The sequence below is a fragment of the Eumetopias jubatus genome, unplaced genomic scaffold, assembly GCF_037043125.1.
Source record: "Eumetopias jubatus isolate StellerSeaLion01/CBP00866 unplaced genomic scaffold, mEumJub1_p1.0 scaffold_11, whole genome shotgun sequence".
In the NCBI taxonomy this organism is placed as follows: Eukaryota; Metazoa; Chordata; class Mammalia; order Carnivora; family Otariidae; genus Eumetopias; species Eumetopias jubatus.
In genome coordinates this window covers 107,266,503-107,289,634 of record NW_028274817.1, presented here as the reverse complement: position 1 = coordinate 107,289,634, position 23,132 = coordinate 107,266,503, and the positions used below count along the sequence as shown (strand labels likewise).

Genomic DNA, 23,132 nt, shown 5'->3' with positions numbered 1-23,132 from the left:
GTCAACTAATCTTCGACAAAGCAGGAAAGAATGTCCAATGGAAAAAAGAAAGTCTCTTCAACAAATGGTGTTGGGAAAATTGGACAGCCACATGCAGAAGAATGAAACTGGACCATTTCCTTACACCACACACAAAGATAGACTCAAAATGGTTGAAAGACCTAAATGTGAGACAGGAGTCCATCAAAATCCTAAAGGAGAACACAGGCAGCAACCTCTTCGACCTCAGCCGCAGCAACTTCTTCCTAGAAACATCGCCAAAGGCAAGGGAAGCAAGGGCAAAAATGAACTATTGGGATTTCATCAAGATAAAAAGCTTTTGCACAGCAAAAAAAAAAACAGTCCACAAAACCAAAAGACAACCGACAGAATGGGGGAAGATATTTGCAAATGACATATCAGATAAAGGGCTAGTATCCGAAGTCTATAAAGAACTTATCAAACTCAACACCCAAAGAACAAATAATCCAATCAAGAAATGGGCAGAAGACACAAACAGACATTTTTGCAAAGAAGACATCCAAATGGCCAACAGACACATGAAAAAGTGCTCAACATTGCTCAGCATCAGGGAAATCCAAATCAAAACCTCAATGAGATACCACCTAACACTAGTCAGAATGGCTAAAATTAACAAGTCAGGAAACAACATATGTTGGCGGGATTGCAGAGAAAGGGGAACCCTCCTACACTGTTGGTGGGAATACAAGCTGGTGCAGCCACCCTGGAAAACAGTATGGAGGTTCCTCAAAAAGTTGAAAATAGAGCTACCCTACAACCCAGCAATTTCACTACTGGGTATTTACCCCAAAGATACAAATGTAGGGATCTGAAGGGGTACGTGCACCCAGATGTTTATAGCAGCAATGTCCAGAATAGCCAAACTATGGAAAGAGGCAAGATGTCCATCGACAGATGAATGGATAAAGAAGAGGTGGTATATATACACAATGGAATATTATGCAGTCATCAAAAGGAATGAGATCTTGCCATTTGCAACAATGTGGATGGAACTGGAGGGTATTATGCTGAGTGAAATAAGTCAATCAGAGAAAGACATGTATCACATGATGTCACTGATATGAAGAATTCTTAATCTCAGGAAACAAACTGAGGGTTGCTGGAGTGGTGGGGGGTGGGAGGGATGGGGTGGCTGGGTGATAGACATTGGGGAGGGTATGTGCTATGGTGAGCGCTGTGAATTGTGTGAGACTGATGAATCACAGACCTGTACTTCTGAAACAAATAATACATTATATGTTAAAAAAAAGAAGAAGATAGTAGGAAGGGTAAAATGATGGGGGAGAAATCGGAGGGGGAGACGAACCATGGGAGACTTTGGACTCTGAGAAACAAACTGAGGGTTCTAGAGGGGAGGGGGTGGGGGGATGGGTTAGCCTGGTGATGGGTATTAAAGAGGGCACGTATTGAATGGAGCACTGGGTGTTATACGCAAACAATGAATCATGGAACACTACATCAAAAACTAATGATGTAATGTATGGTGATTAATAACATAATAAAATTTAAAAAAAGGACGTAAAAAAGAGTAGCTAGTAACCAGGAACATAGGTAAATCTCCGACTATCCATAGTTATTTTCTAGAGTTTAGTCAAGTTCTCTTAAAGTTTACAGTGGAAAATCACCAGTTCTTTTTGGTGAAAAACTAATCACCATTTCTTTCATACCCACATTAATAATTTTCCTGTGTATGTTTTAATTTTAATCAATCTTACTAATATTTACATTAAATGCATATTTTAAGTGTAAAAAAAATTAAAATTTCTAGGAAGTGAGAGCCAGCAAGCTGCATCTTTAGCAAGATATTCCCTTGCAAATTTGAAAACCATTGCTGTTTTCTTAATCATAAGTGGTCTAGTTTTATTTATTTCATTTTTTAATTATGCTAATTCTTTTGAAAATAAGTGCTGTTATATGGTCCACAGAAAAGTGAGAAGGGAGGCAATTGAATATCTGTAATGCTTGCCCCACTCCAAAGATTATGTGAAATGTGAAGGTGATTTTTTCTTTGTATGTTTATTTTTGTTTGTTTTTTAAACTTGCTATGGAAAATTTCAGATATATACACAATGAGAATAATGCATCAAACCCCAATGTGCCCATCATCCAGAGTCAACATTTGTCCTTTCATGGCCAATTATGGTTCATTTATATCCCCTACCCACTTCACCCTCAACCCCTATACTTCCCTCAACCTCCCTTATTATTTTGAAGGCCATCTCTGATAGCATATCATTCTCTTTATTGAAGTATAGTTGACATACAGTATTACATTAGTTTTAGGTGTACAACATAGTGATTCAACAATTCTATACATTATGAAATGCTCACCACAGTAAGTGTAGTCACCACCTGTCTCCTTACCATGTTATTATAGTATTATTGACTATATTCCCTGTGTTATACTTTTCATCTCTGTGACTTATTTATTTTATAACTGGAAGTTTTACCTCTTAATCCCCTTCACTTATTATGCCCATGCCCCTGCCCAATTCCTCTCTGGCAACTACCAGTTTGTTCTCTGTTATTTAGGAGTCTCTTTATGTTTTTTGTTTGTTCATTTGTTTTGTTTTTTAGATTCCACCTATAAGTGAAATCATGTGGTATTTATTTTTCTCTGACTTATTTCACTTAACACAATACCCTCTAGGTCCCATCCATGTTGCTACAATGGTAAGATCGCATTCTTTTTTATGGCTGAGTAATAGTCCATTATATATATATTTATCTCCTACGTCCTACATCTATATATAGATGATATATATATCCTGAATTTTCTTTATACTTTGATCTATCAATAGACACTTAGGTTGCTTCCCTATCTTGACTATTATAAATAATGTTGCAGGAGCTCCTGGCTGGCTCAGTCAGTGGAGCATGAGACTCTTGATCTTGGGGTCAGGAGTTCGAGTCGCATATTGGGTGTAGAGCTTACTTTAAATAAATAAGTACAATGTTAAAAAAAATTAAATAAATAAATAATGCTGTAATAAATATAGAGGTGCATGTATCTTTTCAAATTAGTGTTTTTGTTTCCTTTAGGTAAATATCCAGAAGTGGTATTACTGGATCATTTGGCATTTCTATTTTTAATTTTTTGAGAAACCTCCATAACTGTTTGTCACAGTGGTTGCACTAATTCACATTCCCACCAACAGGGCACAAAAGGGTTCCCTTTTCTCCACGTACTTGCCAACATTTGTTGTTTTTTGTCTTTTTGATACTAGCCATGCTGAATAGATATAAGGTATCTCACTGTGGTTTTGTTTTGCATTTCCCTGACGGTTAGAGATGTGGAGCATCTTTTCATGTGGCTGTTGGCTATCTATATGTCTTCTTTGGGAAAATGTCTGTTCAGGTCCTCTGTCTGTTTTTAGCTGGATTGTTTGTTTTTTTGGTGTTGAGTTATATAAGTTCTTTATATATTTTGGATATTAACCCTTTATCAGATATGTCATTTGAAAATATCTTCTTCCATTCATTTGGATGCCTTTTTGTTTTGTTGAAGGTTTCCTTTGCTGTGCAAAATCTTTTTATTTTGTTGTAGTCCCAATAGTTTATTTTTTGTTTCCCTTGCCTCAGAAGATATATTTACAAATATGTTGCTAAGGCTGATGTTGAAGGGATTATTGCCTATATATTCTTTTAAGAGTTTTATTGTTTTAGGTCTTACATTTAGGTCTTTGGTCCATTTTGAGTTTATTTTTGTGTATGGCATAAAAAAGTGGTCCAGTTTCATTCTTTCGCATGTAGCTTTCCAGTTTTCCCAACACCATTTATTGAAAAGATTGTCTTTTCCCCATTTTATATGCTTGCCTCCTTTGTCTTTGATTAATTGACCGTATAAGCCCAGGTTTATTTCTGGGCTCTCTAACCTGTTGCATTGATCTATGTGTCTTTTTTTGGTGCCAGTACCATACTGTTTTGATTACTATAGCTTTGTAGTACAGTTTGAAATCTGGGATTATGATACCTCCAGCTTTGTTCTTCTTTCTCAGAACTGGTTTGGCTACTCAGGATCTTTGGTGGTTCCATACAAATTTTAGGATTATTTGTTCTAGTTCTGTGAAAAATGCTATTGGTATTTTGATAGAGAGTGCATTGAATCTGTAGATTGCTTTGGGTAGTATCAACATTTTAACAATATTAATTCTTCCAATCGATAAGTACAATATATCTTTCCATTTGTGTCATCTTCAGTTTCTTTTATCAGTGTTTTATAGTTTTCAGAGTATAGGTCTTTCATCAGTAGCATATCATTTTATCTGTAAATATTTTGATAATGTATCTCTAAAAGATAAAACTCTTTTTAAGATATAATCAAATCATCATTACACCTAAACCAAATTAACAATAAATTGTTTATATCAGTATATATCCAGTTCATGTTGACAACAATCCAATGTTCACATTTCTCTATCTCATTTTTTTTACACTTGTTTGAATCAAGATGGAAATAACGTTCATACAGTGCATTTGATTAATAATATCTTTTAAGTCTTTTCTTATTTATTGATTTCCCCTCAAATTTTTTGCTATAGTTTATTTGTTGAAGAAAGCAGGTCCTATAGTATTTACCACCATCTGAGTTTTGTTGATTGCATCCCTGTGATTTCATTGATATGTTTCTCTGTTCCCTGTGTTTCCTGTAAATTGGCAGTTAGAGCTGAGTTGATCAGGTTCAAGTTTGATTTTTTTTTAAAGATTTTATTTATTTATTAGACAGAGAGAGACAGAGAGACAGCACAAGCAGGGGGAGAAGCAGGCTCCCGGCTGAGCAAGGAGCCCGACACAGTACTTGATCCCAGGACCCTGGGATCATGACCTGAGCCGAAGGCAGCAGCTTAACCAACTGAGCCACCCAGGCATCCCAAGGTTTGATTTTTTTAGTTGATGGCTCTGTGTACTTTTGTCATGAGGTATATGTGTAGTTGTCGCTCTGGTTAGCAGCCATTGCTGATCATTGCTTAGATCCATTAATTCACCTGGGGTTGCAAAATGGTTCTATTCTAATTCCATCAAGTCTTTTTCATGTGTTTGTAGAATTATTAAAAGAAAATTTCCTTCATCAGCTATTTGTTTAGTCTGAGGAACAGTTCATAAAGGATCAGTGCTTCACCTTTCCCTTTACTGGTTTTCAGAACAATGAGTTGGTTCTCTACCATTCTGCAAAGGTGATCATTTTTTAAAATTCAAAATATCATACACATGCCATAAAATTCACTCTTTTAAATTGTACAATTCGCTAGTCTCTGGTATATTCACAAAGGTGTGCAATCAATCATTTTTAAAAGTCTCATTATAAACTCAACAAACATACTTGATGTGTTTCATTCCACAGCAGTTATTCTTTCGACATTCAAATTTTTTCATCTTTAGCCAACTAGAGCCTTTAAACTGGTCCCTGAGACCTTTCGACACACCCCTAGTAAGCTTTGACATTTTCTTTTCTTGCTTTCTGTTATGAGGAGATATTCCTGGTTTGCTATGTACTTTTCTGCTCCAGCCCAGGAATCAGTCATTTCTTCCAGAAACCCTGGTTCCTTTAGTGGAAAATTGTATATAGAGGCCCCAGGCTGGGCACCGACAGGTCATTGTTTCTAGGCCTCACATATTGATTTTCACCTTTTTAGTGGAGCTAATTTGTTTGCTGTGTTCTGTGATTTATAATCCATGAGAATTTGGCTATTGGTGACTTTCAGGAACTAAACAATGTCTTATTCAACTAATGACTTGTGTGAAAAAAATAGTTTGAAAATCACCTAATTGTCAGTCACTGTTTATTTTAAAATTATTTCCCTTGGGGAGGGTGTGTGGCTTAAAGGCTCAGATTAAAAATTCTTGACATTAATTATAGCCAGCTGAATTCCAACATGATGCAACTTGCTCATGTTAAGATAAGTATAACTTAAGTATCAAGTATCAGATAAATGGTTCATTTTTATAGGGCATGCTTAGTTCAATAGAACTAGGGCCTTTCTAGGGGAAAGTGAATATTTTTCAACCTTTGGGATATAAAATAATGAATTACCACAACTTTATTCAAGAAGGTCTCTATTTTCTAAGGCAGTAATTTACCGTTTCCCATTTGGATTTCCATCAGTCAGTGATGTGGAGTGAAAATCAACAGCTTCTTTCTTCTTCTTGTTCTTTTCTTTTTTTTAATTTTAACAGCTTCTTTTCTGACTAATCTTTCTCTGCAAAAGTGATTGAAAGGTCTTGTATTATTTCTGGCTCAAGGACCTATAAACATGTCAGGGATTTTAGTTAAGTTATTAAAACACTGTCAAAACCTTCAGTAGATGCTTTTAACTATCTGATATACATTAACATCTCTGAAGGAACAAATAAATTTTAGCACATAACCAAAATCCATTTGACTGCATTGAAACCATCTATTTTGTATTCACAGCATATGCCTTTGAAATATTCTGCTCTCCATGTACCTAAATAAAATTTCCTTTTATTGTGTGCTTATTTAAGCGAGAAAATGAAAGCACTTAAGAATGTTTTTATTCTGCCACACACAGCCTCATTTGCAGTTCCCCAAGGGCAAGCACCACATCTTTTTACTCTCTGTGCCCAGAATTCTATAGGTCCCAGATACCAAAACATTGAACACAAGTATCAATGCAAGATAGGCTGTCCTTCAAGTGTAAGGTGTCAGGTCCTTCATCACTCACTGCTTGGTTACAAATGCTTTCATTGATCTTAGGTGTCCTCCAGGTCCTACTGTGAATATTTTCATAAACTATGTTTTGTATGTTATTGTAACATTGAACAATTTCTGATCTCTGCTTATACTTTCTTTGTTCCTTTATCATGAGTATTTTATATTGAGTGTACTTCTAGTGAAATGATTTTTATCATACACTGTTGTTTATGGCCTTCCATAAATGGATTTAAAGTACAAATTACTTTCCCTTTTTTGACAACTTATAGTTGAGCTCATCTGTACAATCATCTATAGAATATTTGTTGTACTGCAATAAAGTTTTATCTGATATAATGAATAGAACTAGGGCATTGTTTCCTAACAAAGTTAATAGTCTCTTATGTATGAAACGTAATGGCAAAGGGCTCTTGAAAAGTCTGAAGACCTAAACTACTTCTGGACTTTTAAATTGAGGAAACATCTTTTTCATTTATGATCCTTGATACTCTTTTCTGAAGTGCATTATACTGGTGTACTTAGAAGTATTTGATGGTAATTGTGGAAGAACTAACAAGAATGCTGACATTAGGTTTTTGTATTCATGCTGCTTATAGCTACATGGTGACGAGGCCCCATTCTTGACATACCATAGCATTAAATGGAGGCCCTTGGAAAGTACTTAAAACACTGGTTATCATTTTTTTGAAATTATAGTAGTGTGCACACACAAGCTATTTCCCATATTTTACTTGAACAAATACTAGTTTTATTTACCTTTCTGTGAATAGCCTGTATCACAACCTAATGCAATTTTCTAGAAATGTTGAAGACATGCTGTCATTCATCATTTTTGAAAGGAAATTTAATCTCTTGCAAAAAAACCAAAGGTAAAGCCTGGAGAGGAGAATTACTATGTCCTCAGAGATTTGTTATTATACCTTAGTCTTTCCTTCTTGAAAGCATTTTATAACTGTAAAATGTCTGAGGGAATGGACAACTTGCATTCTGGGAGTTTTAAAAAGTTATGACAGGACCCTAAATACATGGCCTCTGTATTTGAAGAGACTTCAAATATCGGCCGTAAAGCCCGATATGCTATTTGCTTTATAACCTTTGTGTTCTTTACTGTTTAAAAATCTCTTTAACATTTAGTGAATTAAAGAAATAAAACATGTCAGATTCTGGATTAATGTAAGGATTACAATGCTTAACGTTTAACTAGTAAGTTGTAAACATAGTTTGGGTCCCAAGTTCAGTATGGAAAGAGCATAAAAATTTAATGGAAACGCAAATACGCATTTTTGGAGTTGATAAATGCTTGTTTATCAAATACATATTTTTCTTTTTCTCCTAAGTCTTTTTAAACTTTAAAAGGCTTGTTTAAGTAGTTTGTAAAAAACATCCATACTCAATTCTGCTACCTCTCTATATTAAAGACTGTGAAAAACTCATTACTTATGAAACAATTACACAAGACTTAAATTTCATAGGCTCCCAAACTCTGAAATAGATATATAGAAAATATACATTAAAAATTTCTGTTCATTGCAATGTGCGAAACCAGTCTGAAAAGGTAACCCTTTTTCTCATCTTTGTATCCTACAAACTAATAAAATCATTTAGGTCCTCTGACTGAATGCTTGTTAAAAAAAAAAATTAAACAGTTTGGTAGTAGCTGTAAGATAACCCTTCTCCCCCTCCTCGTGCCCACACACCCATTTAGACTGGCAAGCCTATTTTCATTTTATTTCAAAGTTTTTTTTTTTTTTTTTTTTTTAAGCCAAGGCAGGGGACGCCGGGGACTGCTAAATTTATCTTCTCCAGCCACAGGGATGAAGAAAACACATTTACTGCGGGCGGGGGTCTGAGGGCCTGCAAACAACTCGAGCAGGCGCCTCGGCCGAGACAGGCGCGGAGAGGCGGTAGGTCTCCGGGGAGGGCCCGGGGGGTGGCCGAGGCCCACGGGAGATGGTGGGGGCGGCCAGGCCGGGACGGGTGCGGGCCGCCCGCCTCTCCACGGGGTCGGCGGACCGCGGCCCCGCGCGGGCTTTACGGCCGAGGCGGCGGCAGCGGCGCGTGTGTAGCGGCGGCGGCGGCGGGCGGGAGCGCGGAGGAGGTGGAAAGAAGGGGGGGCGCTGTCACGGAGACTCCGGCCGCCGGAGACCCCGCCGCAGCGAGGCCACTGGGCTCCCCGGTCGCGGAGCGTGAGCGGCGCCGACCCGGGGCGCCGAGGGGACACACCGGGCGGAGGAGGGGGCCTATCTACCCTTCCGCATTTTCCTGGGTCTCTCTCCCGGGCGGTGACGTGACGTGCTGACGGCGGGCCCGTGCCGGGGAGCTGGGCCGCTTTTTGTCAGCTCCGAGCTCGGCCCCTCCTCCCTCCCTCCGCCCGCCCCACCAGCCGGAGCCCGGCCCAGTGCTCCAGAGAAAGGCCGGCCTGCAGCACCCGCCACCGTCGCCGACCGCCCGCACGCCCGTCCGGTGAGTTCCGGGCGCCGCCGCGGCCGTGGGGCCTAGCGCGCGCGCAGCGGCCTGGTCCCGGCCTGGTCGGCGGCCCGCGAGGCGCCCTTCCGCGCTAGGCCGGGCGGTGCGGCGCGTGGCGCCGAGCAGGCCCCGAGGAGGCCGCAGTTAGGCCCGGGGAGGAGCCCGGCTGCCCCGAGCGGCGGCGGAGGCGCGCTCCGTGAACGGGCGGGGGTTGGGGGAAGGTCGCCCGGTGGCCCGGGAGGCGGCGGAGGGGCGTCGGGTCGGCGCCGCGGCCTGCCCGGGGCACCGCGCGGGGGCGAGGCCTGGCAAGGAGGCGAAGGCTGCAGGCGTGAGGTGAAGGCCGCAGGCCGGCCGGGCCGATTTTCGCTATGTAAATATCGGCGAGGGGGGGAGGGACGGGGGACAAGATGGCGGCGGCTCGGCGCCTGCTGCAGGGGACGATTGAGGGGGTTGTCGGGAGGGGGAGCCGCCATCTTGAAGGCGGCGTCTGAGGAGAAAATTCCGCTACAGCCCGTGAGGGGGGGTCGGAGAGCGGGTGGCGGCGGCGGCGGCGGCGGCTCCGGTGACGGGCCCCCGAGGCCCGGCACGGCAGCGTGTGCGCGCGGAGGGGGCGTGCTCGCTCCCCAAAGCGGCCATTGCCCTTGCCGCCATGATGGGCGCTCAGGCTCTAGGCGCTTGGCGGCAGCGCCACCTTGCTGCCCTCCCTCTCGCAGCCCCGTGACTGGCTGCTGCTTCCGCTGCATTTTAACTGAGCTGCCGCAGGCGGCCATCTCGTCCCTCACCGTCCCTGGCCCCGCGCCTTTCTCCCGCTCCTGTAGCAACCCGGGGGCTGTCGGGACGGGTGGCAGCCCAGGCATCTGGGCTCACTACGGCAAATGGAACCCCACGACATTTTATTTTTACTCAGGGTCGTACGTGGCTATTATGGTGCTGCCCTAGATGCGGTTTTCCAACACTCACTGCTTTTTCTAGTACCTAAATAAAGAAATAAAAATAAATTCGATAGGAAAGAAGTTCTCATCACTCTTTTATCCAACAGGGGGCAAAGTGTAATTTGCACAGCACGAAAACGAATACATTTTTAAAGGAGTCTTTTCAATTCATTTATTTGAAAACTTTCTTGAAAAGGTCCATTTAAGCTATTAATGATCTGTTGGTATTAACTTATTTTTGAGGAGTAAGAAGGGCAGAAAGTTTTTTATTTTCTTAGTGCTGCAGTATTTATTCATCTGCTTGCCATGTTTTTTAGTTTATTTGATTTGAAAAATGCTTAGGTAGCATTCTGTCCCTTAAAGGACTTTTGATTGCATACTGCACAACTCCCCAGTAAACTTGGAACTCAGTGTTAGCGATGCACTGGGCTGGCTGATAAGAAAGATTAGAAAGGTTCTTGTAATGCATACGCTGGCTGCAAGAAGTTCGTTGCTCAGAGGCGGAGGAGACGTGGTGAATTGCACTCAAGTGCTGCGGGAAAGGTACAACCAATTACTGGGGTTTCAGAGGAAGGCAGAGTTTCTATTTGGAGCATGAGGAAAAGATTTCTGAAGTAGGTGACATTTTGAGGTTACTTAAGAATGGGTAGGACTTTGTTAAGCAGAGGTGGGGGCTGGGGAAAGGGCACTTCAAGGGTGAAGTTTATTCACAAAATAGTATTTGGAAAAAAACAAAACTAAAAGCAGCAAGTATTTGTAGTTTGGCAGGAGTCGATGGTGAAGGTGGGAGGGTGGTGGGAATCCTGGCTAGAAAAGGTGGAAGAACTTGCTTGCCAGGTGGAGGGGCTTATATGATCGGGCTGCCCCGGGAAGCCCTCACGTAGAAGGATGACGATACACTTGAGCTGGGCTTCATATTTACTTAGTTCCATTGGACTAGGAAAGGTTTCAGAGTTGAGAAATAACGAGAGTAGCAAGTGGATCAGTGTTTTCACTACCTGACTGATTATCAAAAATGTTCAGAAGTTAAGCCAGTTTTGCTGCTACTTCAGTGATCCGTTTGTACTAGAGAGCTGCTCTTTTCTGTCCTAACTTCACTCCAAATAACGTTTAGTTCTGAGTTATAATTTCTGTAGTAAACAAAGAGGGAGAGGTTTCTAACTTTTCATTTACCGTGGTTGAAAATTGCAGCACTAGTGCTCTGGATTACTTATGAAAATGAGCAATGAACCTGAAAGTATTCTCATGGTGATTTTTTTTAAGAAGTCAGTTTGAAAAGTTAGAAGAAAGATTACTCAAAAGGCAGCAGCCTTCAGATGGCCTTTTGCAATCCCTGTTCTTCCCCCGGTGAGAGTAACTACCCTTTTGTTTGAGAGGGAACTAAGGCTGTTTGCTAAGCCAAACCTTCTCATGTTTTGATTAATATTTGACTGTCCTAGATGGACGTGTGGGGAATGTGTTTCCTCGAATTTTATGATCTAAATCTATAGGGTAGCATCAGTATTGACTAGAAAGTTGTTTCAGTTTTTCCATTTTCCTGGACCGCAAGAGGTCAGAGCACTGATGCTCTGGGAGAGGAAGGAAGGGAACTGAAGATTCTCATGTTTAACATAAGGAAGGGGCCATGGTTTAGGAAAGTTGGAGAAACACTGCATTGTAGGAGGCTGACTACAAGTAGGTTGCTAAGCAAGTGGGCTGTGGTTGTTGAGGTGGTAAGGATAAACATAAACTTAGAAGAACCAGTTGCTTTCTATCTTGACAGCTGGGAAAGACATAGGAGAGCTGTAAAGAACTGTCTAGCTGCACACGCAGTACAGCAGGAGTAGGTGGTTAAGATTGAGACTCAAGTTGTATAGTTAAGAAGACAGATCATGTGTAGTTTAGAAGGATTTCTGTCGGAAACCATTAAGTATAAAATGTTTTTGCCTGAAAGGGTAGACCTTGATGATCTGGGAAACTGGTGTAACACCTTATTACCCAACCATTCTGGATAAGTGAGGTGTTAGTTCTTAATTTATGTGTATGTTTCAGATAGGTTCAAGTTTCCTTTTTTAAAAAACATGCCCACAGAGCATTAAAAAATAATTTTTTTTCCACACTGCTCTTTGTAAATGCTTCCTCTCTAACCCCATCCGGACTCGTAATTATCATCAATGACCTTGCTTGTGTTGTGTTTGTGTACACTGGTGATTCCAGACTATTTTTCTACTCTCAGACTCTTCCACCCGTCCTTGAAACCCCTCAGCCCCACGAAGATTACCTAATCTCTTACTTAAACCAGAAAGATAGACAACAATCTGATCTAAGCATTTGAGTTTCCTTCCTTTCCACTGCATACTCTTCCTCTGTCTCTACCTAGGCTTTCCTCCTGTTCTTTTCGCTGCAGGAAGAATTGGTCTCCTTCAGGCCCACAACCCCTCTGCCCATCTGCTCCACCCGTCCGTCCGGGACGGGGCTCTTTCAGTGATTCTTCTGCTTGCATCATTGCCCTCTCGGTGCCTTTCCCTCTCCTTAGAAACATTCCTAGGTTTGCTTATCCTAGAAAAACCTCACTTGTCTTCTCATTCCCTTCACCAGTACTTTTATTTCTTTTCATTGCACTTATATTCCTGAATCCACTATTTCCGAAATTGGGAAACTTTCACAACATGTCATTGGGTGTATCAAATAAAAGTGTTCTTTGTTTCAGAAACTTTCTGTGCTTTCTCTGTCTTCTGTCATGGTATTTCCCTCAAGGTCAGTGCTGTGTCCTTTTTCTTGAGTCTTCTCCCTTGGTTTTAATGTCCCTTTACCATGCCTACCCTCTTTTCTAATTTCTCATCTAGCATTTCCAGTTGCCTACTGACCATCTCTACCCAGGTGTGTTACTATCTCAACATTTGGCTGAAACCAAATTTATCTGGTATATTGTAGATGTCCAGTACTATTTATAGAGAGTCTTTTTTCTTACTTGTTTTTTAACCCAGAGTTCCTCAAACAAGTCTTGCTGTCTCACTTTCTTTTTCTTATTGGCACTATTGTTTTTCCAGGCTCATTCTTTGTCTCATATCAGTGTGGGCAACTTTAATTTGGCATTTAACCTATTAAATTTTAACAGTGTGCTTATATTTTTGTCATCTTTTCTGAACCTGAATGTAGAGGCAGGTTCTCCTTTATTATCCTTGAGCAGTACTTGGCATATGGTCATTATCTCTAAAAACAATGATCTCAGTTATTGGTTATAGAAAACTTTTTGTAGGTGGTTAGTTTTCAGGTAGTAAGGCATCTAATCTGTGTGTCCTTTGACCAAGAAATATACATATTAAGGCATAATACATGAACTAGGTAACCCCTGCCCCCACTGCTTAACTTTTTGGGGTTAATATGGCCAATCTGTTCTTATTCCTGTCAAATTATTTTTCCAAACAACTTTTTAAATAAAAACCTAGGTTTCTTGGGGTGCCTGGGTGGCATAATCAGTTAAGTGCTCGACTCTTGGTTTTGGCTTAGGATCAGTCCTTGCATTGGGCTCCACACTCAGTGTGGAGTCTGCTTGAGATTCTCTCTCCCTCTCCCTCTGGCCCTCCCACTAGGATGTGCTCTCTCTCTAAAATAAAAAATCTTTTTAAAAAGTATTTTTATTTATTTGAGAGAGAAGGGGAGCATGAGTAGGGGGAAGGACAGAGGGAAAGGGAGAAGCAGAGGAGCCTGATGTGGGGCTGATCCCAGGACCCCCAGATCATGACCTGAGCCGAAGGCAGATGCTCAACCTACTGAGCCATCCAGGTGCCCCTAAATAAATAAATCTTAAAAAAAAAAATCCAGGTATCTCATAACTATATTTTATTCAGAGGAGGCACAAGAGCTTTTCATAAAGCTCTTGCACAACTTTTGTTAGATTTTTTTGCTAGATACTATGCAGTTTTTGTTGTGAATAGGATTTTGTTGCTAGTTATTTTTAGGAAAATTCAGTGAGAAGTATAGGATTTTTTAAAATATATTTAAGATTTTTATTTTTTATTTTTTTTTAAAGATTTTATTTATTTTTTGAGAGAGAGAGAATGAGAGAGAGAGCACGAGAGGGAAGAGGGTCAGAGGGAGAAGCAGACTCCCTGCCTAGCAGGGAGCCCGATGTGGGACTCGATCCCGGGACTCCAGGATCATGACCTGAGCCGAAGGCAGTCGCTCAACCAACTGAGCCACCCAGGCGCCCATTGTGGAATATTTCAGAACTCCTGAAAAGCAAGCATCACCCAGATTTTTAACAGAACTTAATAGTTTATTATATATTTGCTTCATAACTTTTTTTGTTTAAAGAAAATCTCACAGATCCATTTAAAGAGTGCCCCTCCCATCCCATTCCTGTCTTTTCTTTGCAAGAAGAAACAATTGTCCTGATATGTATGTACCAAAACCATTATCAGGTATTGGTTTTTGTGTTTTTAACTTTACATAAATGGTATCATACTGTGTATGTCGGTTCATGTTTTGTTTTTTTTTCCACTTAACATTGTGTTTTTGAGGTTTATCCATTTTGTGTGTGGGTCTAGTTCAGGAGTTCTCAGAGTGTGCTCTAGGAATTCCCAGGGATCCATAAGATTCTTCTGGCTGCATTCTTGTGTGCACTGCATGAGTGCTGTACAGAGGCTGCGTGATACATGATGTCATAATAGGTTGAACACAGAAGCACTTATGGGAATCCAGCTGTTCTCTATTAAGCCTGTCTTTAAAGAGATTTGCAGAAATGTAAAATAATACTATTCTTTTCACTTATTTTTTTGTTTTGAAAAATAATTATTTTAAAATAAGTGTTTATGTACAGTTGGCTTGTTTTTAACGAATTAATAAATATTTTTAAATGTCTCAGATTTGATTTCTAATATAAATATCTGTCAATAGAACCCACATAAAGAAAAATTCTTTGGGGTCCTCAATTTATAAGAATGTAAGGGGGTCCTGAGACCAAGAAGTTTGAAAAACTACTGATCTAAGTCATTATACTTGTATTTCAATGTATACATATACTGTGGTTTATTATCTGTTCTTATGGAGCAGCCATTATGTTGTTTGTAGTTTTGTGCAGTTTCAAACAATGCTGCTGTGAACATCCTTACACAGGGTTCTTCTCTCTTGAGATTATAGATGTAGAATTCAGGAGTGTGCATTTGTCAACTTTACTGGGAATTGTGGAATCATCAAATTGTGTTCCATTTGACACTCCCACCAGCTGCATATCAGCCTCTATTTCTGGAGACTACTGCCAAAAGATTAGCCTTTGCAATTTTTTCCAATCTGTTGAGTATAAATTGTATCTCATTGCTGTTTTCACTTTGCATTTCTTAGATTACTATTGAGGTTGAGCTTTTTTCCTCACGTATTTATTGACCATTTGTATTTTCTGTGATTTGCTTATTTTATCTTTGGGTCCATTTTTCTGTTGGGTTGTTTCCTTTTTCTCATTGATTGATGGATATTCTTTCTATATTCTGAATACTAATGATTTGTAATTATAAATACTGAAAATACCATTTCCTAGTCTGTGGCTTATCTTTTAGCTTGTTTGTGTAGGACTTCTTAATGTGAAGGTAGTCATTTTTCTCAATTTTTTTTTTCCATTGATGGCTTATGTTGTTTTGTATCTGCAAGAAGTTCTTCCCTTACCCCAAGGTCATACTGATACCGTACTTTTTCATATTTAGGTCATTAATTCATCTGGAATTTTTTTTCTATTGTGTGATGTAGGGATCTAACTTTATTTTTTTAATATGGATTCATTGAGTAATTCTGCCTTTCTCCCCACTGATTTATAATGAAACTCCTGAGGTTTATTATATTCTCATATATACACATCTGTTTCTAGTTTCTCTCTTCTGCTTTCATTAGTCTGTTTCTATATCTGTATCACTCTGATTTAATAATGATAGCTTTATAACTAAAATTTTTTTTTTTTTGCTTTATATTATGTTGTTTTTCTTCAAAACTTTTAAAGCTATTTTTATTTTTGGGTCAGTTTGTCAATGTCTATGAAAAACTTGGATTTTTATTGTATTTGTGTCAAATTTATAGAATAAATATATAGACACATATAGGGTGTATACATACTAAGTAGTGGAGCTGGGATTTGAATCTGAGCATGCTCTGGTGCTTTTCATAAAGCTCTTGCACAACTTTTGTTAGATTTTTTTGCTAGATACTATGCAGTTTTTGTTGTGAATAGGATTTTGTTGCTAGTTATTATTTTTATTTAGTTATTGCTAATGTATAGGGAATACTACGGCCTTAGGTGTATTCATCATGTAACCTTGCTGATTTTTGCTCTTGCTGTATTTCATAGATTCTGAGATGCACTTTTCTCCCCTATATTTTAGAATTTATAAAATCAAAATAGGTTTTCGGTAGGTCACCTTATAATCACTGTCATTCAGGCAGCAGTCATGATACAGTTCTCATTGCATACACATGCACACACTTGGTCAACACTCTTCATTTTGTCATCACTTAAATGAGCATGTGCATTGTTGTGTTGTTATTTCATGCCAAACACTACAGCTGAAGGCAGAAATTGTGAAGTGGATATCTGACTGGAAAGAAAATCCTATAGATAATAATGGAGCATTTTAAGAAATGCTGTGTCACCAACACTCCTGTTGGCAGAAGACAATATTGTAAGAAAGATTGGATAGCTTTGAGTAGAAAAGCAATCCATGGTAGGACCCTGAATGTGAAGTTTTAGGAAAATCATACCAATTTCTTTTTGCTTTTATTTTTCCTTCTATATATGTGCAAGATGTGATAAAATATAAGTCTAAAAGAATGGTCTCAATCTAAAATGAAAATTTTAGATAAAAAAGTGTGGCATCAGTTTTTAATTGGCAGTGTTTTTTCTTAGTTGTATGGAAAACAAGGGTGCATCTTATAGTTGGTAGTATCTTTAGATTGAATGAAACGTGCAAGTGATAGTTTATAATTCTTTTGCATTTTCTAAGTAGCTGAGTGTGAATAATGAAGGTTTTATTTCTTCTTTTCCATTAGATTTTGCCTCCTGTTTCTTTTTTATTATTTTTTTTTGGATCTGCATTGACTAATGCATTTAGCACAGTGTTGAATGGAAGCGTTGGTATCAGGCATCCTTCTCTAGACACTTTAATGGAGTGCTTCTAATATTTTAACATTAAATATCATGCTGTAGTGGGTTTTTTTTTTGAGGGGATAGATGTTAGTTTATTTTCTGCTTATCATTTTAGAGTTTTCGTCTTGAACAGTTTTTTTTTTTTTAGTGCTTTTGCTGCATCTGTTGGTGCGATGAATTGCACTGATAGTTTTTTTTTAAACTTTTTTTTAAGATTTTATTTGAGAGAGAGAATGAGAGAGAGAGAGAGAGAGTATGAGAGAGGGGAGGGTCAGAGGGAGAAGCAGACTCCCCGCTGAGCAGGGAGCCTGATGCGGGACTCGACCCTGGGACTCCAGGATCATGACCTGAGCCAAAGGCAGTTGCTTAACCAACTGAGCCACCCAGGCGCCCTTTTTTTTTTTTTTTAAATGTAGGCTCCATGCCCAGTGTGGAGCCCAACCTGGGGCTTGGATTCATGACCCTGAGATCAAGACCTGAGCTGAGATCAAGAGTCAGACCCTTGGGCGCCTGGGTGGCTCAGTTGGTTAAGCGACTGCCCTCAGCTCAGGTCATGATCCTGGAGTCCCTGGATCGAGTCCTGCGTCTGGCTCCCTGCTCGGCAGGGAGTCTGCTTCGCCCTCTGACCCTCCCCCCTCTCATGTGCGCGCGCGCGCTCTCTCTCTCTCATTCTCTCTCTCTCTCTCAAATAAATAAATAAAATCTTAAAAAAAAAAAAAGTCAGACCCGTAACCAACTAAGCTACCCAGGCATCCCTAGGTTTTCTATTTTAGACTGTCTTTGGATGTCCTGGATATTTGCATCGCTTTGTTATTACCAAATGCTTTTCCTTTTTGGTGTAGTCTTTGTTTTGTTTCGATAACAAGCTTATGCTAACTTCATAGGATGAGTTATATTTTAAACAAGTTGTATTTAATAGAGATGCTCTGTTTCCTGAAAGTCAGGTAGAATTCATCTGTGAAACTGGTATTTTTTTCTGATTTGGTTTTTGACACAGTAATAGTTTCATGATTATAAGTCTTTTTGGCTTTTCTTGTTTTTTATTTGTACAAAAGGAACAATATTTTAGAAATATATAAATTTTCAAATATACTGGTATAAAGTATAGGCTTTGATAATGACTTCAAAATATTAATTTCATTAATTTTTTTTTCTGACCAGTACTACCAGTAACTTGCCTATATTATTAAGGCTTTCCAAATAGTTCTTTTATTGATCCTTTCTGTTCCTAGTGATATTAATATTTCTTTCCTTCTACTTTATTTGCATTTATTCTGATATTTAAAAAATTTAAGTTGAAGGTTTAGCTCATTAATATTTAACCTCTGCTCTTAATATGCGTTTAAAACTATAATTTTTCTCTGAACTATAACTAGATGCTATGATTTTGACATGAATTCATTTTTATTATTTAGTTCTTTTTTTTTTTTTTTTATATGAGGGTGAGAGAGAGAGCACAAGCAGGGGGAGCTGCAGGCAGAGGGAGAAGCAGGCTCCCCGCTAAGCAGGGAGCCCAATGCAGGGCTCGATCCCAGGACTTGGAGATAATGACCTGAACCGAAGGCAGATGCTTAACTGACTGAGCCACCCAGGCACCCCTGTTTAGTTCTAAATATATTGTGATTTTCATAATTTTCCTATTGCCCATTGAATTACTTAGAACTTTGTTTTTAAATCTGTGGGATTTTTTTTTCTGTTGTTTCTGTGACATTTATTTCTAATACTCTTGCATTACAGTTGGTTAGCATTGATATGCAAAAATTAATCATATTTCTCTATACTAACAATAAACAATTTGAAAGTCAAATTTAAAAGCCAGTACCTATTACTCAACCATAAAGAAAGAATGACATCTTGCCATTTGCAACAACATGGATGGAGCTAGAGAGTATTAAGCTAAGCGAAATAAGTCAGAGACAAATACCATATGATTTCACTCATATGTATAATTTAAGAAACAAAACAAAGGAGCAGAGGAGGAAAAAGAGGCAAACCAAGAAGCAGAGTCTTAACTATAGAGAATAAACTGATGGGTTACCAGAGTGGAGGTGGATGAGGGGACGGACTAAACAGGTGATGGGGATCAAGGTGTGCACTTGTGATGAGCACCGGGTATCGTATGGAAGTGTTGAATCACTGTATTGTGTACCTGAAACTAATATTGCACTTTGTGTTGACCAGAAATTAAATAAAAACATACTAAGACCTTTAGTAAAAGCTTTACTAAGAAGTGGTGGGGAGAGATACAACATCCCTGGATCAGAAGTATCAATATTACAAACAGGTCAGTTGTGATATGTAAAGATTTGATGCAATGCCAAACAAAACCCCAACAGGACTTTTTTTTTTTTTTTTTTTGATCAGTTCTCAAATTTATAGGGAAATGCATAGGGTCTGGAATAGCAAAGGCGATCTTGGAAAAGAAGTTGGAAGACTTACACTACTATATATCAAAGCTTATTATAAAGTTACAGTGATTAAAACAGTGGGCACAAAGCCAGATTGATCAGTGGAATAGAACAGTCTGAAAGAAGACCTACATATATAAGGTCAGCTGATTTACAACAAAAGTGTATTGGGATTTCAATTGAATGTAGAGGTTAATTAAGGGAGAATTGATACTATTCAACATATGAAGAACAAGACTTTTTTTTAAGTTTTTATTTAAATTCCATTTAGTTAACGTACAGTGTAATATTAGTTTCACATCTACAATACAGTGATTCAGCACTTCCATACAACTTATTTAACCCATCCCCCCACCCACCTCCCCTCTGGTAACCATCAGTTTTCTCTCCTACAAGTCTGTTTCTTGAGGCACCTGGGTGGCTGAGTCGGTTGGGCATCCGACTCTTGGTTTTGGCTCAGGTCATGATCTTAGGGTTGTGAGATTGAGACCTGTGTCAGGCTCTACACTCAGTAGGGAGTCTGCTTGGGATTCTCTCTCTCCCTCTCCCTCTGTGTCGCAACCCATCCCCACCCCCCACACTCATTCTCGCTTGCACTCTCTCTCAAAATACATACATACATCTTTTTTTTTTTGGAGTCTGTTTGTTTGCCTCTCTTTTTCCCCTTTGCTGGTTTGTTTTATTTCTTAAATTCCACATATGAGTGAAATAGTATTTGTCTTTCTCTGACCTATTTCGCTTAACATAATACTCTAGCTCCATCCATGTCATTGTAAGTGACAAGATGTCATTCTTTTTTAATGGCTGAGTAATATTCTGTTGTGTAGATATACCACATCTTTATCCATTCATCAGTTGATGGACACTTGGGCTGTGTCCATAATTTGACTGTTTAGATAACGCTGCTATAAACACTGAAATGCATGTATCCCTTTGAATTAGTATTTTTGTATTTGGGTAAATACCTAGTAGTGCAATTGCTAGATCATAGGGTAGTTCTATTTTTAATTTTTTGGGGAACCTCCATATAGTTTTCCACTATGGCTGTACCAGTTTGTATTCCCACGTAGAGTGCAAAAGGGTTCCCCTTTATCCACATCCTCCCCAACACCGGTTGTTTCTTGTGTCGTTGATTTTAGCCATTCTGTTGGATGTGAGGTGATAATCTCATTGTAGTGTTGATTTGTGTTTTCCCTGATGATCAGAGATGTTGAGGATCTTTTCATGTGTCTATTGGCCATCTGTGTTTTTTGGGTTTGTTTTTTTTTAAGATTTTTATTTATTTATTTGTCAGAAGCAGAGAGAGAGCATAAGCAGGGGGAGCAGCAGAGGGAGAGGGAGAAGCAGGCTCCTCACTGAGCAAAGAGCCCGATGTGGGACTCGATCCCAGGACCCTGGAATCATGACCTGAGCTGAAGGCAGACGCTTAACGACTGAGCCACCCAGGCGTCCCAAGCCATCTGTGGTTTTTTTGGAAAAGTGTTTCTTCCTGTCTTCTACCCATTTTTTAATTGGATTATTTCTGTTTTGGGTGTTGAGATTATTTTATATATTTTGGATACTAACTCTATCAAATATGTTATTTGCAAATATCTTCTCCCATTTTGTAGGTTACCTTTTAGCTTTGTTGACTGTTTCCTTTGCTGTGCAGGAACTTTTTATTTTGATCATGTCCCAACAGTTTGTTTTTTGCTTTTGTTTCCCTTGCCTCGGGAGACATATCTAGAAAGAAGTTGCTTTTGCCTATGTTTTCTTCTAGGATTTTAATGGTTTCATACCTCACATTTAGGTCTTTCATCCATTTTGAATTTATTTTTGTGTGTGGTGTAAGAAAGTGGTCCAGTTTCATTCTTTTGCATGTAACTGTCCAGTTTTCCCAACACCATTTGTTGGAGAGACTATCTTTTTCCCGTTGCGTATTCTTTCCTGCTTTGTCAAAGATTAATTGACAGTGTAGTTGTGGGTTTGAAGAGCAAGATTGATTTATCTATATATTTGTGTTTTTTTAATCACACTTAAGAGTTTTCAAGTATTTTTATCAATGGGATTTAAGAAAGCTTTTGTCTTCAAGTCTATTAATTTTGTACCAGCACGCTTTATAAAACTCATACTGATGGTAGTTTTTCAGTTGATTCCTTTGGATTTCATAGTTAGATCATATATAAATAAGTATAATTTTTTTAAAATAATAATTGTATTTTACATTTTATTATCTTACCTAATTGCATTGGCTATAAATTCTCATGTAATCTTAATGATAGTGTTAATGGGTGTCCTTGTTTCTTTTTTGAGGGAGAGAGAGCGAGTTGGGGGGGAGGGACAGAGGGAGAGGGAGAGGGAGAATCTTAAGCAGGCTCCACGCCCAGTGCAGAGCTCTGTGCTGGGCTCAGACTCATGACCCTGAGATCATGACCTGAGCCAAAATTAAGAGTTGGTTGCTTAACCGACTGACCCACCCAGGCACCAGGGGGTGTCCTTGTCTTAATTTGACTTTAGAAGGAATACTTTTAGTGTTTTACCTTAATTTAATCTGTGTCTTTTTTTATAAGTTGATGCATCATTCTCCTATCCAAAAACATGTTTTAACATGCACTAGTTTAAGATTTGCTTATACTTGTGTGTTTATAATTTATAAAATTGTTATAGAATTCACCCTTTAAAAATATACAATTCAGTGGTTTTTAGTAAATTCAGAGTTGTGCAACCATCACCACTAATTTTCAGACATTTTATCACCCCCAAAAGAAATCCTGTGTCCATTAGCAATCACTGTCACCAACTCCCACCCCTCACAACCACTAATCTACTTTCTCTCTGTATGTATTTGCCTATTCTTGACATTTAATACGTGGTCTTTCATGTCTGGCTTGTTTCACTTAGCATATTCTTTCCGAGGATCATCCATGTTGGAGCATGTATTTGTATTTCATTCCTATTGTATTTTTTTAAAAAGATTTTATTTATTTGAGAGCGAGAGAGCGCACGTGCACAAGTGAGCATGAGCTGGGGGAGGTGCAGAGGGACAAGCCAACTCTGCTGTGCATGGAACCTGGAGCCTGAGGTGGAGCGCTGTGGGGCTCTCTTCCACGGCTCAGTCCCAGGACCCTGAGATTATGACCTGAGCCGAAGTCAGATGCTTAACTGACTGAGCCATCCAGGCACTTCATTCCTGTTTTTTGTTTGTTTTTTTTTTTAAGATTTTTTATTTATTTATATGCCAGAGAGAGCACAAGCAGGGGGAGCAGTAGGCAGAGGGAGAAGCAGGCTACCTGCTGAGCAAGGAGCCCCATGCAGGACTCGATCCCAGGACCCTGGGATCATGACCTGAGCCAAAGGCAGACACGTGACCCACTGAGCCACCCAGGCATCCCCCTGTTGTATTTTTTAACTGTTAAGAAAATACCTTTCTGGGGCACCTGGCTGGCTTAGTAGGTACAGCATGTGACTTTTGATCTTGGGATTGTGAGTTTGAGCACCATGTTGGGTGCAGAGATTATTTAAAAATAAAATCTTTAAAAAAATAC

General features: G+C 39.3%; 1 protein-coding gene and 1 pseudogene across 3 annotated transcripts in view; one reads left to right on the top strand and one right to left on the bottom strand.

Annotated features, from left to right (window-relative positions):
* Positions 1-8,535: 8,535 nt before the first annotated feature.
* ZFX (zinc finger protein X-linked) overlaps positions 8,536-23,132 on the top strand; it is a 52,820-nt gene continuing 38,223 nt past the window's right edge. The window contains exon 1 of one of the 3 annotated variants that reach the window (XM_028122562.2): positions 8,536-8,598. The gene's annotated coding sequence lies outside the window, so the exon portion shown is untranslated. Of the gene's footprint in view, positions 8,599-9,052; positions 9,158-9,451; positions 9,531-23,132 lie in introns of those variants that run through there. The other 2 variants (XM_028122561.2, XM_028122563.2) reach the window with 2 other exon arrangements.
* LOC148163130 (uncharacterized) lies at positions 9,252-10,052 on the bottom strand (annotated as a pseudogene).